Source organism: Rhinatrema bivittatum, chromosome 2, assembly GCF_901001135.1.
Source record: "Rhinatrema bivittatum chromosome 2, aRhiBiv1.1, whole genome shotgun sequence".
Lineage (NCBI taxonomy): Eukaryota > Metazoa > Chordata > Amphibia > Gymnophiona > Rhinatrematidae > Rhinatrema > Rhinatrema bivittatum.
The window spans coordinates 265603119-265618382 of NC_042616.1; positions in this window are offsets into that span (position 1 = coordinate 265603119).

Below are 15264 nucleotides of genomic sequence, written 5' to 3' on the forward strand. Positions count from 1 at the left end.
ATTATTTTTCACAGTACTTTCATAGTTCTCTTTAAAAATGATGGACACATCATAGAATTCAATCAGTCACAGGTCAAGAATCTCTCTAGGAGTTACAGACAACATGGCCATGAGATGGCACCAGACCAGATGCCAAAGTGAACATGAGTCATACTCAAATTGATCTCTTGGCTAGCTGTGTGAACTTTCTAAAATGAGGTTTCAAACTAATTAACAACTCACACAAAATCCATTGAACATGGATTTAGTTCACCCAAAAACTGTTTTTTGATGGACATTTCCTGGTAAATTCTGCTGTTACTCATCCCTTCCCCTTTCTTCTATCTCTTAACCCTTACCCAGTCTCCATTCCCCCTTTTTCATACCTTTTCTATTGCCCCCATTTTCACCCTCTCTCACCCCCTTCCCAACCCCAGGCTTTCTAAACCGAGTTCCCTCCCAACCCTCCAGGTCTTTCACATCATCTCTCAACATCTCTTTACCCTTCAGCCCTCCTGTCTTTTACCTTCATCTCACGTCCCATTCACACCTCTCTCACGTAGCATACTCCCACTTATACCACCTAGGCCCTAAGTCCTTACTGCATCCACTTTCCTGAGTCCCCATCCAATTTCTGAATCTCTACTCTTCCCCCCTCCATCCCCAAATCCAGGTGGAAAACAAGCCCAACAGACAAAGAAGTAGAAATCTAGCACCTACTAAACAAATTCATAAATACTACATTTTTAAAAAATGGAACAAATATTTTAATCAACATTTCAGAACTCAAAACATCTAACACAACAGAGCGCGCCCCCCCCCCCAAAAAAAAAACCATAATACAGAAAAAGACTATTTAAAATCACAAGTTTGCCAATCAAAAGTTCAAACATTGATGTCAGAAAACCTAAAGGACATAGATATAAGGAATCCATGAAATCCAAAAAGGAAGTCAAAAACAAGAAAGAACTACAGGGAAAGCCAGCTGGTCTCCCCGAGGGCTCGGCACGCACAAGGTGCACTAGTGTGCACCCCCTTGCGCGCGCCGACCCCTGATTTTATAACATGCACGCGGCTGCGCGTGCATGTTATAAAATCGGTCGTACATTTGTGTGCTCCGGGTAATGCGCACAAATGTACGCCCCGCACTCACCTTTTAAAATCTGCTCCCGAGTGTGGAAAAAGCCCCAAAACAAAAACTCTAAACATAAATCGCAGAATTTATACAAAACCTAAAAGTTTTAAAAAAATCTTTTTAATCTGGTCATAAAACCCCATAAAACAATGTTCAATGCTCTCACATATTTATCCACCAATCATAAATGATGAAAGAGGGCTTTAAAATGGTCACATGGTCATAGACAACCAATGGTCACTCAACAAACAAATGACCCACTTCATTCACAAAAAATCCAGAAAAATCACTCTCAAAAACAACCAATGACAAATCTCAGATAAAACCAATCCCATCTCCCCCCAAAATAACACAAATTCCAAACTCATACTGAAAAGAAGAGACAAATCAAAGAAAAATTCCCCACTTGATCTTCAATTTAAGACCAAAAGGGACAATAGTATTTAAAGAAAAATATCCAGAGTTGCTCAGCTTGGAAGAGGCAATGGTTAATACTGCTAAATAATAAAGAACCATAAGTCTGCTGATCAGTCAGTGTTCCGCATCTAACCAATGTTTGAGAGGATCCTCAATTTGATGGATCATCCTTGTGGCACATGCAATGTTTGTGAATTTTCAGTTTCATGGACTCTTATTGATCAATGACAGCTAAATGATATTTTTTCAAATCTACCACGTGTGCCTCAAGGAAAGGTATTTATGCAATCATGTGCCCCTGCTTTCTAATGTGTATAACGTAGTCTGAAGGCCCACATTATTGAGCATCAGAGTAGTCTGAATACTCATCCCAAGGAAGCCCCTCACACATTGGTTAGATGTTGGACATAAGCCTGCAGAGTTATGGTTCTTTGTTATTCAGCAACTGAGGTTTGATCTTTGAGGAGACAGTATTAACAATCACTTTCTCCAAGCTGAGAGGATTGGACAGTTATTTTCTGGGGCTTTGTGATTGGTTGTTTTTTTGAAACTTTCGAGTTTAGATTTTGTATAAATTCTTGGATTGAGCAGCTGGGCGCAGGTTGGTAGTTGTGCTCTATTTTGTGTTTTATTTCTAAATTTTCCACAATATTTCTTGTGATTTTGCTTTTTTTTTTGTTTTGTGTTTTTGGACTTTCTACTCTCATGATTTATAATATTATAAAGGTGCTCTCCTTGTAGTTTGCCTTTCTACCTGGAGGGTTTTTTCTATGTTTACAGTCTGCTTTCTCAATTGTAATCTGCTTGGATCTATAATGTGAAGAAGGTTCTTTCATGTTTAGACTTCTTTTTTGGATTTCATGACTCCTTATATCTATATCCTTTAGGTTTTCTGCATTAATGTTTGTGAAATTTTCATTAGCAAATTTATGATTTTAATTAGTTTTTTTGTGTTATTTTTATTTTTTTTCTGTTATGCTAGATATTTAAGTACAATATTTAAGTAGATGTTTGATTGCAATACTTAAATGCTCCAAATTCTTTTTATTTTATATTTATTTTATTTTTTTTAGTATAAAATGTGTTTTCTGACTGATGGTGATTCAGTAGCCATTTTCTGTGTAGTCTCTTGAAGACAAGCCCAAGCCATGTGGGCATCCAAGGATGGACATAGAAAAGGGTAGAGTATGGAGGTCAAACCTCCCTCCCCCCCAATAGCCCAGCACCTGAAGATAAGCCCACCCATCCCTAAAATCCTAATGCATTGAAAACTGGATCTCTCTTGAACCACCCATAAACTTCTGACATCTGCAGGTTCCAGTATTTGCTACTGTCCTATGCTCCCTTATCACCAAGTCTAACAGTTGGGCTGTCACACTTCTCATGTCTCTGCCTATGATCCCACAACTGCATCTGCCAGGGAATGCATATCGCTGGAGCCACAGTGCGAGGATTCCTTGGACTGAGACTGGGCAGTGGTATCTGTGGTGGCACTGTGCCCATCTGCAGTTATTCTGCCACTTCTGCACTTTCCTGCAGCCCACTGCTCTCCTACACTACTCAGTCCACAGTCCTTCCCCTTCCACATCAGAGGGGGGGGGGGGGGCGCCTCATGGATGACCTTATCAGATTTTGCTGCTTCTGCCACAGTGCTTATGCTGAGAGCTTGAGCCAGAGTGGGAAGGTAGCAAAAATGCCTCCTGTTGTGTACAGCACTGAAGCAGCTGCATTAGGCCATAAAGATGGGCAGAAGCATAGCACTGATGGCCTCTGGCAGTGGCAGGTTGAGGATTTCCTGGGTAGTGCTAGCATAAGAAGAAAGATGAGACAGAGTCCGCTCAGCATAGTCCACACTACTGTAATGGTTAAACGGCTTACCAGTGCCTTTATGCCCTCCCCAGGGCCCACCCAGAATTCCTGGCACCCTTCTCAGCCCCACAAGTCCCAGCAGAACTGGATTCCTCTCATGGCTCAACTTTCAATTGGAACTGGTAAGGGGAAGTTGCAAAAACAAGTTGGGGAATGGTTATTAGAGCTGAGCTCACATTGCCATGTTAGGCACAGCTCCTGAGCATTTCAACCTGAGGCCTTGTGCATTGAGTAAAATCAGTGAAATTCTAAGAGAAGCCATAAGATAAACTAGCTTGTACAGTGAGGCTATGAAAGCCAGAGAAATCTCTGTGCACTAAAAAAATATTAAGAACGTTTACCATATAATGAAAACAGTTTGAGGAGATATACAGTATAATCCATGATAAAATCATGAATTACTATTATATCGAACATTTGATAATCAGATTTTTTCTCTCTTTTTCAGAATTCATTCAATTTGATTTCATCTTCCAGTTTGCCAGACATACTATACACTGGCAAGTCTAACTCAATTAAGAAAATTAACTCCTTCAGGTTATAATAGAAAACTATGGCAAGCCATTTTCAGTATCTCAAGACAGCTATAACTGAAATGCAATTACTTGATGTCATTATTCCAACAAAAAAGACTGATATACATATAAAAAAAATGTACTAAATAGTACTTGGTACTGTAAAGTATATACAGTGGATAGAGGAACTATAGACTGTAGGTAAATGAGGCATAAAAAGACCATCTAGTCCACCCACCCAGCCACAGCCTCTCTTATCAAAGACAGTTTATCTCATAAGAACATAAGAAATTGCCATGCTGGGTCAGACCAAGGTTCCATTCAGCCCAGGCATCCTGTTTCCAACAGAGCCAAACCAGGCCACAAGACCCTGGCAATTATCCAAAACACTAAGAAGATCCCATGCTACTGACGCAACTAATAGCAGTGGCTATTCCCTAAGTAAGACCCTAAGGGTCTTATTAAAATCCATTGCAGATACAGAGTCCTGAGAACATCCGTGACCAAGGGTTAAAGTGGATAACAAAACTCAAAAGTCACAAAAGGAGTCTAGGAACAGCAGTAACCTAAACGTGGAAAGCTGGAAAGCTATGAGCACAAATGCTCGTAGTTTGGGCAATAAAATCCCAGATCTGCAAGACCTAATGGTGGAGGCGGACTTGGACATTGTTGCTGTCACGGAGACGTGGTTCACGGAATTTCATGATTGGGATACGGCAATACCGGGCTATAACTAGTTAAGGAAGGACAGAGCGGATAGGAAAGGGGAAGGCGTGGCTCTTTACATCAGAAACAATATCCAAGCATCTGAGCTGCAAGGAAGATGGGGCAAAGAAGAAGCACTATGGGGCCCAACCTAAAAAAAGATGGACATCCATTTTTATTGGAGTGGTTTACAGGCCTCCAAACCAAAAGGAAGAGCTGGACAGAGATCTGGTTGAAGACATCCAAAAGATGTGAAAGAAGGGAGAAGTGGTGATTGTTGGAGACTTTAATTTGCCAGATGTAGACTGGAGAATCCCATCTGCAGAATCTAACAATAGTAGAGAAATAGTGGATGCTCTTCAAGGAGCTTTGTTCAAACAAATGGTAATGGAACCCACAAGAGAGGGAGCTATACTCTATTTAGTGCTCACTAATGCAGATAATGTCTCTGATGTGCAGGTGGGCACCCATCTCAGCACCAGTGATCATCAACGGTTTATGGTTTAATATCACAAAAAGGATATAGAAAAGAAGCACACGAACCCAAGTTTTGCAGTTCAAAAACACGGACTTTGATGAAATGGGGAAGTACCTGGAGGAAGAACTAGTAGGCTGGGAGAATGAGAGAGATGTGGAACAACAGTGGACCAAACTAAAAGGAGCAATTACCAAGGCAACAAATCTATATGTTAGAAAAGTAAAGAAAAGCAAAAGAAAAATGAAACCTATCTGGTTCTCCAAGGAGGTGGCTGACAAAATAAACGCTAAAAGAACAGCGTTCAAGAATATAAAGGGATCCCAAAAGGAAGAGCACAAAGACGAATATCTGGTAGCACTGAGGGAGACAAAGAAAGTAATCAAGATGGCAAAAAGTCAAGCGGAAGAAAGGATTGCCAAAGAGATTAAGAGAGGTGACAAAACATTTTTTCAGATACATCAGTGAAAGGAAGAAAAGTCAAAGTGGTATAGTGAAATTGAAAGGTGAAAAGGATCAATGTGGGCGAGAGATGAAGAAGAATGGCAGAAATATTAAACAAATACTTCAGTTCTGTATTCACTAAAGAAGACCCTGGAGAAGGACCGTTGCTAGTTAACAAACTAGAGGGGAATTGAGTAGATGTAACTCCATTTACAGTAGAGAATGTATGGGAAGAGCTGAGGAAACTGAAAGTGGACAAAGCCATGGGGCCTGATGAGGTTCATCCCAGGATACTGAGGGAGCTCAGAGATGTGCTGGCGGGTTTGCTGTGTAACCTGTTCAATAGATCCCTAGAAACGGGAGTGGTACCGAGTGACTGGAGAAGAGCGGTGGTGACCCCGCTTCACAAGAGTGGAAACAGAGAAGAGGCTGGTAATTACAGACCGGTTAGCCTCACCTCGGTGGTGGGAAAAGTAATGGAGTCACTGTTAAAAGAAGGAATAGTGAGCTATCTACAGTTGGAAGAATTGCTGGACCAGAGGCAGCATGGATTCACCAGGGGAAGATCCTGTCAGACAAATCTGATAGAATTTTTTGACTGGGTAACCAAGGAATTGGATCAAGGAAGAGAGCTCAATGTCATCTACTTGGACTTCAGCAAAGCTTTTGATACGGTTTCGCAAAGGAGACTGGTGAATAAAATAAGAAGCTTAGTAGTGAGTGCCAAGGTGGTGACCTGGATTGCAAACTGGTTGACGGACAGAAGACAATGTGTGATGGTAAATGGAACTTACTCTGAAGAGAGAGCGGTGTTGAGCAGAGTGCCGCAAGGGTCGGTGTTGGGACCGGTCCTGTTCAATATCTTTGTGAGCGACATTGCGGATAGGATAGAAGGTAAGGTTGGTCTTTTTGCGGATGACACTAAGATCTGCAACAGAGTGGACATGCCAGAAGAAGTGGAGAGAATGAGACGGGATTTAAGGAAACTGGAAGAGTGGTTGAAGATATGGCAGCTGAGATTCAATGCCAAGAAGTGCAGAGTCATGCATATGGGGTGTGGAAATCCAGAAGAACTGTATTCGATGGGGGGGAGAAAGGCTGTTGTGCACGGGGCAGGAGAGAAACCTTGGGGTGATAGTGTCTAATGATCTGAAGTCGGCGAAACAATGTGACAAGGCGATAGCTAAAGCCAGAAGAATGCTGGGTTGCATAGAGAGAGGAATATAGAGTAAGAAAAGGGAAGTGATTATCCCCTTGTACAGGTCCTTGGTGAGGCCTCACCTGGAGTACTGTGTTCAGTTCTGGAGACCGTATCTCCGAATGGACAGAGACAGGATGGAGGCAGTCCAGAGAAGGGCAACCAAAAAGGTGGAGGGTCTTCATCGAATGACTTATGAGGAGAGATTGAAGAATCTAAATATGTACACCCTGGAGGAAAGGAGGAGTAGGAGTGATAGGATACAGACTTTCAGATACTTGAAAGGTTTTAATGATCCAAAGACAACGACAAACCTTTTCCGTTGCAAAAAAATCAGCAGAACCAGGGGTCACGATTTAAAACTCCAGGGAGAAAGACTCAGAACCAATGTCAGGAAGTATTTCTTCACGGAGAGGGTGGTGGATACCTGGAACGCCCTTCCGGAGGACGTGGGTGAAGGCCAAAACTGTGAAGGATTCAAAGGGCGTGGGATAAATACTGTGGATCCATAAAGTCTAGAGGATGTGAATGAAGAGAAGAGGCATGGGGGTGGCTTGAGGGAATTTATTTTATTTATTTATTTAAAAAATGTTCTATACTGTCGTTAAGTAAATACCATCACAACGGTTTACAGAAGGGCACGATAAAGAGAAATATGGGTGGTATAGATTACAAATTACTCGTGTGCCATCATAATACGGTAGCAATTTAAAATAATAAACTAGGTGTGTAAGTTAAACCTGATTGTTAGGAACAAATTAGACAGTTTGATTTTAACATTAATATGCTTATGTAGGTTACTAAAAAACTTCTAGCTTGGTGCATCCTTATCGCTCAACTATTTTTCTCCTTTTCTTTATCTTTATAAAATGCTTGTTTAAAATGATGGCTACTACCTGGAGATGAATATCCTTATTCAATAATGCGACTCCAACATTGCTCTATGCTTCAACGGCAAGAGGAAATGTGGGAAAAAAAGGATTTGCAACCACATAAAAGCAGGGGAGTAGCTTGCTTGATTGTTCCGGCAGTTACTACCCCAAACCAAAAAATACCTGATACTTCACTTTCAATGCAAATCCAGCATAGCTCTCTGCTTCAACGGCAGGGGAGGAAGTTTGACACTTCACACATATCCAGCATAGCTCTCTGCTTCAACGGCAGGGGAAGAAGTTTGACACTTCACACATATCCAGCATAGTTCTCTGCTTCAACGGCAGGGGAGGAAATTTTGACAATTTACGCATATCCAGCATAGCCCTCTGCTTCAACGACAGGGGAGCAAGTCTGATATTTCACTTTCAATGCAAAGCCAGCATAGCTCTCTGCTTCAACAGCAGGGGAGGAAGTTTGACACTTCACCCATATCCAGCATGGCCCTCTGCTTCAATGGCGGGGGAGCAGGACTGATACTTCACTTTCAATGCATAGCCATCATGGCTCTCTGCTTCAACGGCCAGGGGGGAATGAAGAAAAGTGGATCTATATTCAGGCAACAATCAACAAGGACTGAATTACACAGTCTGAATAAACAGATAAGCATAGGTGCAGCTTGTTTATTGCGGTGGTTAATACCCCTAACTAAATTAAGCTATTTCACTTAGATGCAGTTCCAACACTGCTCTCTACCTTAATGGCGGGGGTGGAAGGGAAATAGAATAAAAAATGGTTACTAAGAGCCAACAGAAACAGATAGGTATGTGAGAGAAAAAAAAAGTGCAAAACCTTGCTGGGCTGACTGGATGGGCCGTTTGGTCTTCTTCTGCCATCATTTCTATGTTTCTATGTTTAAGAGAGCGGAGTTGTCTGATTGGTCTGTAGATTCTCAATAATGAACATAACCAGATGGAGTTAGTATTGTAAAGCAAATTGTGTATTGTAGACAGTAAATGAACTGGCAACCTGAAAGAGTCCATCCAAGTCCAGAACATTATAATGGCTCAAGCCTCTGAGTTCCTGCTAGCTTTCATTGTCACTGTTTCTTGATGAAGATAATAATAAGTATAACTAAGAAGGAATTGTGCCAGTTTTGGCAGAGGGAAGAATAAAGGAACTTTAGTTTGTAGGGCTCCAGTGGCACAATTGGATAGCATGTGGTATTAATAAGATGGTACTGCTGAGGTTGTGAGTTCAAACCTCACGTGGAGCATCTCTTACCACCCAGGAAAAAGATCTAGGCATCGTAGTGGACAATACATTAAAATTGTCTGCTCGGTGTGCTGCACCAGTCAAAAAAGCAAACAGAATGTTAGGAATTATTAGGAAAGGAATGGTTAATAATACAAAAAATGTCATAATGCCTCTGTATTGCTCCATGGTGAGACGGCACCTTGAACACTGTGTACCATTCTGGTCACTGCATCTTAAAAAAGATATAGTGGTAATAGAGAAGGGCAACCAAAATGATAAGGGGAATGGAACAGCTCCCCTATGAGGAAAGACTAAAAAGGTTAGAGCTGTTCAGCTTGGAGAAGAGACGGCTGAGGGGGGATATGATAGAGGTGTTTAAAATCATGAGAAGTCTAGAACATTTCTTCTAATATAAAACAGTGGCAGGAACCAATACCAACATTTAAGACTCCCTGTACCTGGGTCTCTTAGTTGAATCACACCAGAAACAACAGGTATACTGATTTAAACACGTTTCATCTCACTTCTTTGGATTTAGACACAGCATTCTGCATTCACAAAGATAAGACAGCTGTTTTGTTTTTTTTAATTTCCATTAGGATTAATTTCCTTCATACAGGGATTCCAGGTCTTTGCCAGCACCAACACTAACTCCCTTACAGGTGCTAAACCACATTTTACAATTGTAGGAATTTTCTGGCTGGGTATCAGCCTTTCTTCCTAAGGTAAAGAATAGCAGTGCAAGTAATTCAAGGGTTCATACAATCCCCTTTTCACTGGACCACTTTCAGTTTGGTTTAAATTTCAAACCTTTTCATTCAAATATTCTCACTAGAACAAGAGGGAAACCTCACAGTGCTAATTACTCAAGCTCTCAGATTTAGTGCAGTCTGCCACTAGCTCATTTCTCACAGCAGCATTGATAAGCTGCATTAGCTGCATCAAACAAACTTTCTTACTATTACTCAACCCAATGGCAGTGTCAGTAATTATACCTTCTAGTGAACAAGTGCTTAATTATCCAGCTGTGAGCTAATCTTTAGAGCTCTGCTAGGGATCTCCAGAATTTCCCTTTTATGCTCCTACTCTTCATTTGAAAGCAGAGCTTGGCTGCTGCAGGTTCTACTCTTTGAGTTTACTAAATAACCAATCCCACTAGAAAGGAATGGGTGCGACTTTATAAATCCCACAGTGATTCTCAAATCCAGCTTAAATACTAGGGATGTGCAGAGGGACGGCATACGTTGTATTCGGTATTCGTATTCGTCCGGGGGCAGATATGTTGCATTCGGCAAGGGGGGCCCCCATTACATTCATGCGTTCATTCTTATTCATTTCCTAGCTAAAATTGAATTAACTACAACCCCCCCTCCTGTCCCCCCCCCCAAGACTTACCAAAACTCCCTGGTGGTCCGGTGGGGGGTCCGGGAGCCACCTCCTGCACTCATGCCGTTGCCTGCCAGTATTCAAAATGGCGCAGATAGATTTTGACCTTACTATGTCACAGGTGTTGCGGTCCCGATCGCCCCTCTCATGTTTGGGGTCAGGCCCACTTACCGTCTCTTCAGTTCTCGCAGGATTCCGGTGGGACCCGGGCTCGACAGGGCCTCCGCCCGAGGAGTTCTCACGAGAAGGGCGCCATTACAGGCCTATCCCTGCCGGGCCTCGCGCACGCGAGGAGGGTTCTCTTAAGCGCACAGCACCCGGAAGCCCGGCTCCGCCTCATCTGCTGACGTCACGCCCCGCTCCAGATTTAACCGGCGTCCAGTCCTCCACTAGACGCCTTGCAACGAGGTTCCCTGCTGACTAGTTGCTTCCTGTTCCTGTCCTTGCTTGCTAGGGATGTGAATCGTTTTAGGACGATTAAAATTATCGTCCGATAATTTTAATATCGTCTTAAACCGTTATGGAACACAATACAATAGAGATTCTAACGATTTATCGTTATAAATCGTTAGAATCGTGAGCCGGCACACTAAAACCCCCTAAAACCCACCCCCGACCCTTTAAATTAAATCCCCCACCCTCCCGAACCCCCCCCCCCAAATGACTTAAATAACCTGCGGGTCCAGCGGCGGTCCGGAACGGCAGCGGTCCGGAACGGGCTCCTGCTACTGAATCTTGTTGTCTTCAGCCGGCGCCATTTTCCAAAATGGCGCCGAAAAATGGCGGCAGCCATAGACGAACACGATTGGACGGCAGGAGGTCCTTCCGGACCCCCGCTGGACTTTTGGCAAGTCTTGTGGGGGTCAGGAGCCCCCCCCCCAAGCTGGCCAAAAGTTCCTGGAGGTCCAGCGGGGGTCAGGGAGCGATTTCTCGCCGCGAATCGTTTTCGTACGGAAAATGGCGCCGGCAGGAGATCGACTGCAGGAGGTCATTCAGCGAGGCGCCGGAACCCTCGCTGAACGACCTCCTGCAGTCGATCTCCTGCCGGCGCCATTTTCCGTACGAAAACGATTCGCGGCGGGAAATCGCTCCCTGACTCCCGCTGGACCTCCAGGAACTTTTGGCCAGCTTGGGGGGGGCCTCCTGACCCCCACAAGACTTGCCAAAAGTCCAGCGGGGGTCCGGAAGGACCTCCTGCCGTCCAATCGTGTTCGTCTATGGCCGCCGCCATTTTTCGGCGCCATTTTGGAAAATGGCGCCGGCTGAAGACAACAAGATTCAGTAGCAGGAGCCCGTTCCGGACCGCTGCCGTTCCGGACCGCCACTGGACCCGCAGGTTATTTAAGTCATTTGGGGGGGGGTTCGGGAGGGTGGGGGATTTAATTTAAAGGGTCGGGGGTGGGTTTTAGGGGGTTTTAATGTGCCGGTTTTGCGATTTTACGTTTTCACGATTTTTTCACGATTTTTCACGATATTTTACCCCCCCAAACGGCAACAATACGATTCCCTCCCCCTCCCAGCCGAAATCGATCGTTAAGACGATCGAGGACACGATTCACATCTCTATTGCTTGCTGATTCTCGTTGTCTCTTTGGTTCCTGATCCCAGTTTGCCTAACGGACTTCTCTGCTCGCCTGCTGCCTGCCTTGATCCCGGTTTGCCTAACGGACTTCTCTGCTAGCCTACTTCCTGCTTTGATCCCGGTTTGCCTAACGGACATCTCTGCTAGCCTGCTGCCTGCCTTGACCCCGGTTGGCCACGGACTTCTCTGCTAGCCGCTCGCCTGCCTTGACCCTGGTTTGCCACGGACTTCTCTGCTAGCCTGCTGCCTGCCTTGACCCCGGGTTGCCACGGACTTCTCTGCTAGCCAGCCACCCGCCTTGATCCCGGTTCACTACGGACTTCTCTGCCAGCCTGCCGCCAGTCCTGATCCCGGGTTGCCTCGCGGCCTTCTCTGCTAACCCGCCGCCTGCTGCTATTCTGGTCTGCTTCGCGGCCCAGCCTCCAGTTTGCCGCCGGTTCAGACTCCGCCTACCTCTCTGACCTGCCTGCCAGCCTGCAACCTGCCTTGTTCACCGGTAGCTCTCCCTGAACTATCTGACCTCTCTCCAGACCACCCACGGACTTGCCCTCTCTGGACTACCTTGACTGCTCCAGTCCCCAGGTCACATGGTAGGAGCACAAGTTGGCGCCGGACATCCATTGCTCCTACCATGTGACAGGGGCCCACCAATGGCACCAGTAGCCCCTGTGACATAAGGTCAAAGGCTATGGCGCCATTTTGAATACCGGCAGCCGACGACGTGAGTGCAGGAGATGGCTCCTGGACCCCCCCGCTGGACCACCAGGGAGTTTTGGTAAGTCTTGGGGGGGGGGTCAGGAGGGTGGGGGGTTTGTTTAAATTCGCTCCTTTAGACGGCCGAATAATTTGGTGAAGATTCGTTGTATTCGTGGGGAATCGCGATACGTTTCGCTTCCCCACAAATACAATGAATATGGCCCTATACGTTGCAGATTACCAATACGTTGGAAACGAGTGCATACCCCTATTAAATACACTATTGTTTGTCTGTCAGAAGGTTTGTGAACAGGTCACATTTCTGGGTTAGCGTCAATCTCTTAACAGTCTCAGTAATTACAACAAACAAAATTCCCCTTAAACTTTCTAGCATCACCCTTAACTTTAGTGCTGCACTGCCCAGTCCCTTTGTCCCCTTAGTCCAAATCCTCTTCCATGTCAGGATTAGGTGAGCTGACTACTCTCCTGTCTCTTCCATGTCTCTCCTCTCCAATGCCAAATTCAATCTGTTTTTGTCTGACTGCCTCCTTCATTTATAGCACCTGCTAGCCTATTAGTGTAATTCTGCTGAGTCATTAGGACTCAGATCTTTTACTCAGAATTCAAAGAACCAGGAATTCAGAGTAATGTAGTTCCATTGAGAATCCATCTTGAGCTCCACTTACGTTCTTAAAGGGAAGGAAAAAACCCCCTAAAACCTTGATTCATAATTTTGTGCACCACATCCAACACTGTCCTTTGCGTAGAGACTAATACTAATACTGCTACATCATCACACCTGCAAAAAAGTGATGTAATTTTGTACAGATGAGTTTTTGTGCAGCATAGTGGCTAATTTTCAAAGTGAAGTTATTTATGTAAGTTTGCATTGAAAATATTCGATAAAGTTCGCATGGACAATGTGCACACAGATGTCACCACTATCTGGACTATTATAAAATTAGACCTCCTTATGCTTTCCAACATGCGGAATGGTGGATAGGTTTCAAAAGTTAATTATTGTCAAACATTATTTCAATTGTATTTAAGTTTATGCTTGTATTGATTTGACATTTTATTTGTTTTCTTTTGTTATTCACTGTCTTGAAATAGCTGTAAACTAGCAGTATATAAATACATTTTTAGCTAAAATAGAGATAATCGATAACAGAATATTTTCATAGGAAAACTCCTTTCTTGTCAAGACTCCATGAATGATGTTATTATTTATTCTTTTCTCCATTGATCATCTTTTATTCTTTTTTCCAAGCTGCTTTCTGCATTTGCATGTCTTAAACTCTCCAAAAGAAGATAATTGAGTGACTCTCAATGCAGCAAGTATGACTGGCTCTCAGATTAAGATGTTAAAAATCAATGAGTGGCACAGCTCTCTTCTCCCGACACATGAAATGTAGCATTGTGCATTAATACTTTACCAACCTGGGGATTAAAAGTCTTGGTTATGATCCCAAACATAAAGGCCTTTATGTCAGTGTAATATACTGCCATCTGTCAAACTGTCCAGCATGAAAGTTCAGACAAATCAATTCTAGAAAAAATGTGCTTGGCTTACAATCAGAGGGACATATATTACACATAGAGAAAAGAAAGCTACGTTCCCTTTCTACAAATATTTAACACGAATAACTGAGCCTTAAAAGATGATAAATTAGTATATTGAACATTCTGTAATCAATATTCTAAGCTGAATAACTCACAAGTTATCCGACCAAATGGAAAGTTTTGAATATTCCCCTTCCTTATCTGGCTAAAAGTTAGCCAGATAAGTCATTATCTGGCAAAGATTTAGCCAAATAAGAAAGGGACACGTTAGGGGCATTCCAAATAATAAACGTCCATCATGGAAACACGTAATAATATACTAAAAGGAATAATTGCATATAAAAGAACTAAGAAAAAAGGCGTGCATTCAAATAAAGACCACATTTAGTCTAAAGTAGGAATAACTGTTAGACATGGTCAAAAAAATGTTTTATGTTCCCAAAGTGAATTATATCCAGGATTTCCAATCCAAATCACAGTCAGGGGATCAGATCGAAAAGCTGAAAATGAACTCCAGATCACTAGACCAAAGAATCATGTATCCCAGGTAATGGATCATAAAGTTAGATTGGCCGACTTGTATTTCCAAGTATCACTTCAATATGTCATCCAACCTCTAGTACAAGAGGTAGCCTTGAATTTGTCAGATTTCTCTTGGCAACTCTAATTTCTTTCAAGTATTACTCACTGTTCTTCACTGCACATTTTCTTAACTACCTGAATAATGACAGTAACCATGAACCAATAATAGAAAAGCTTGATTCTATTCTTGAACTGTACCTACTACAGCAGTCCTTGACTATTAATTGAAAAATAGACTGTTTACTCTGCAATGTGATTTAATTAATGATAGCAGTTCTGCTAGCAAGAAATTATCTGACAGGAATTGTTAAGTTAGTGTAATATAAACCATTGTCATTTAATTAGTGTAAAAGTTTTCAAGAGGTCTCAATGGATATGGTATTGAAGCTTCAAACAGTAATTGGCCTTTTAATATATGCATATTGCACAATACATATTGATAAAGCACTTAGAAATGTATAGCAGAAAAGTTAGTCATTGAATAACAGAAAATGGTGGGATGTAAACAAAGGTATTATAGTTGCCACTCTCCTCCTCCATCTTGCTAACGCCTGTCTCCCCCATGAAATGTATGCTAGGGGTCTCCAA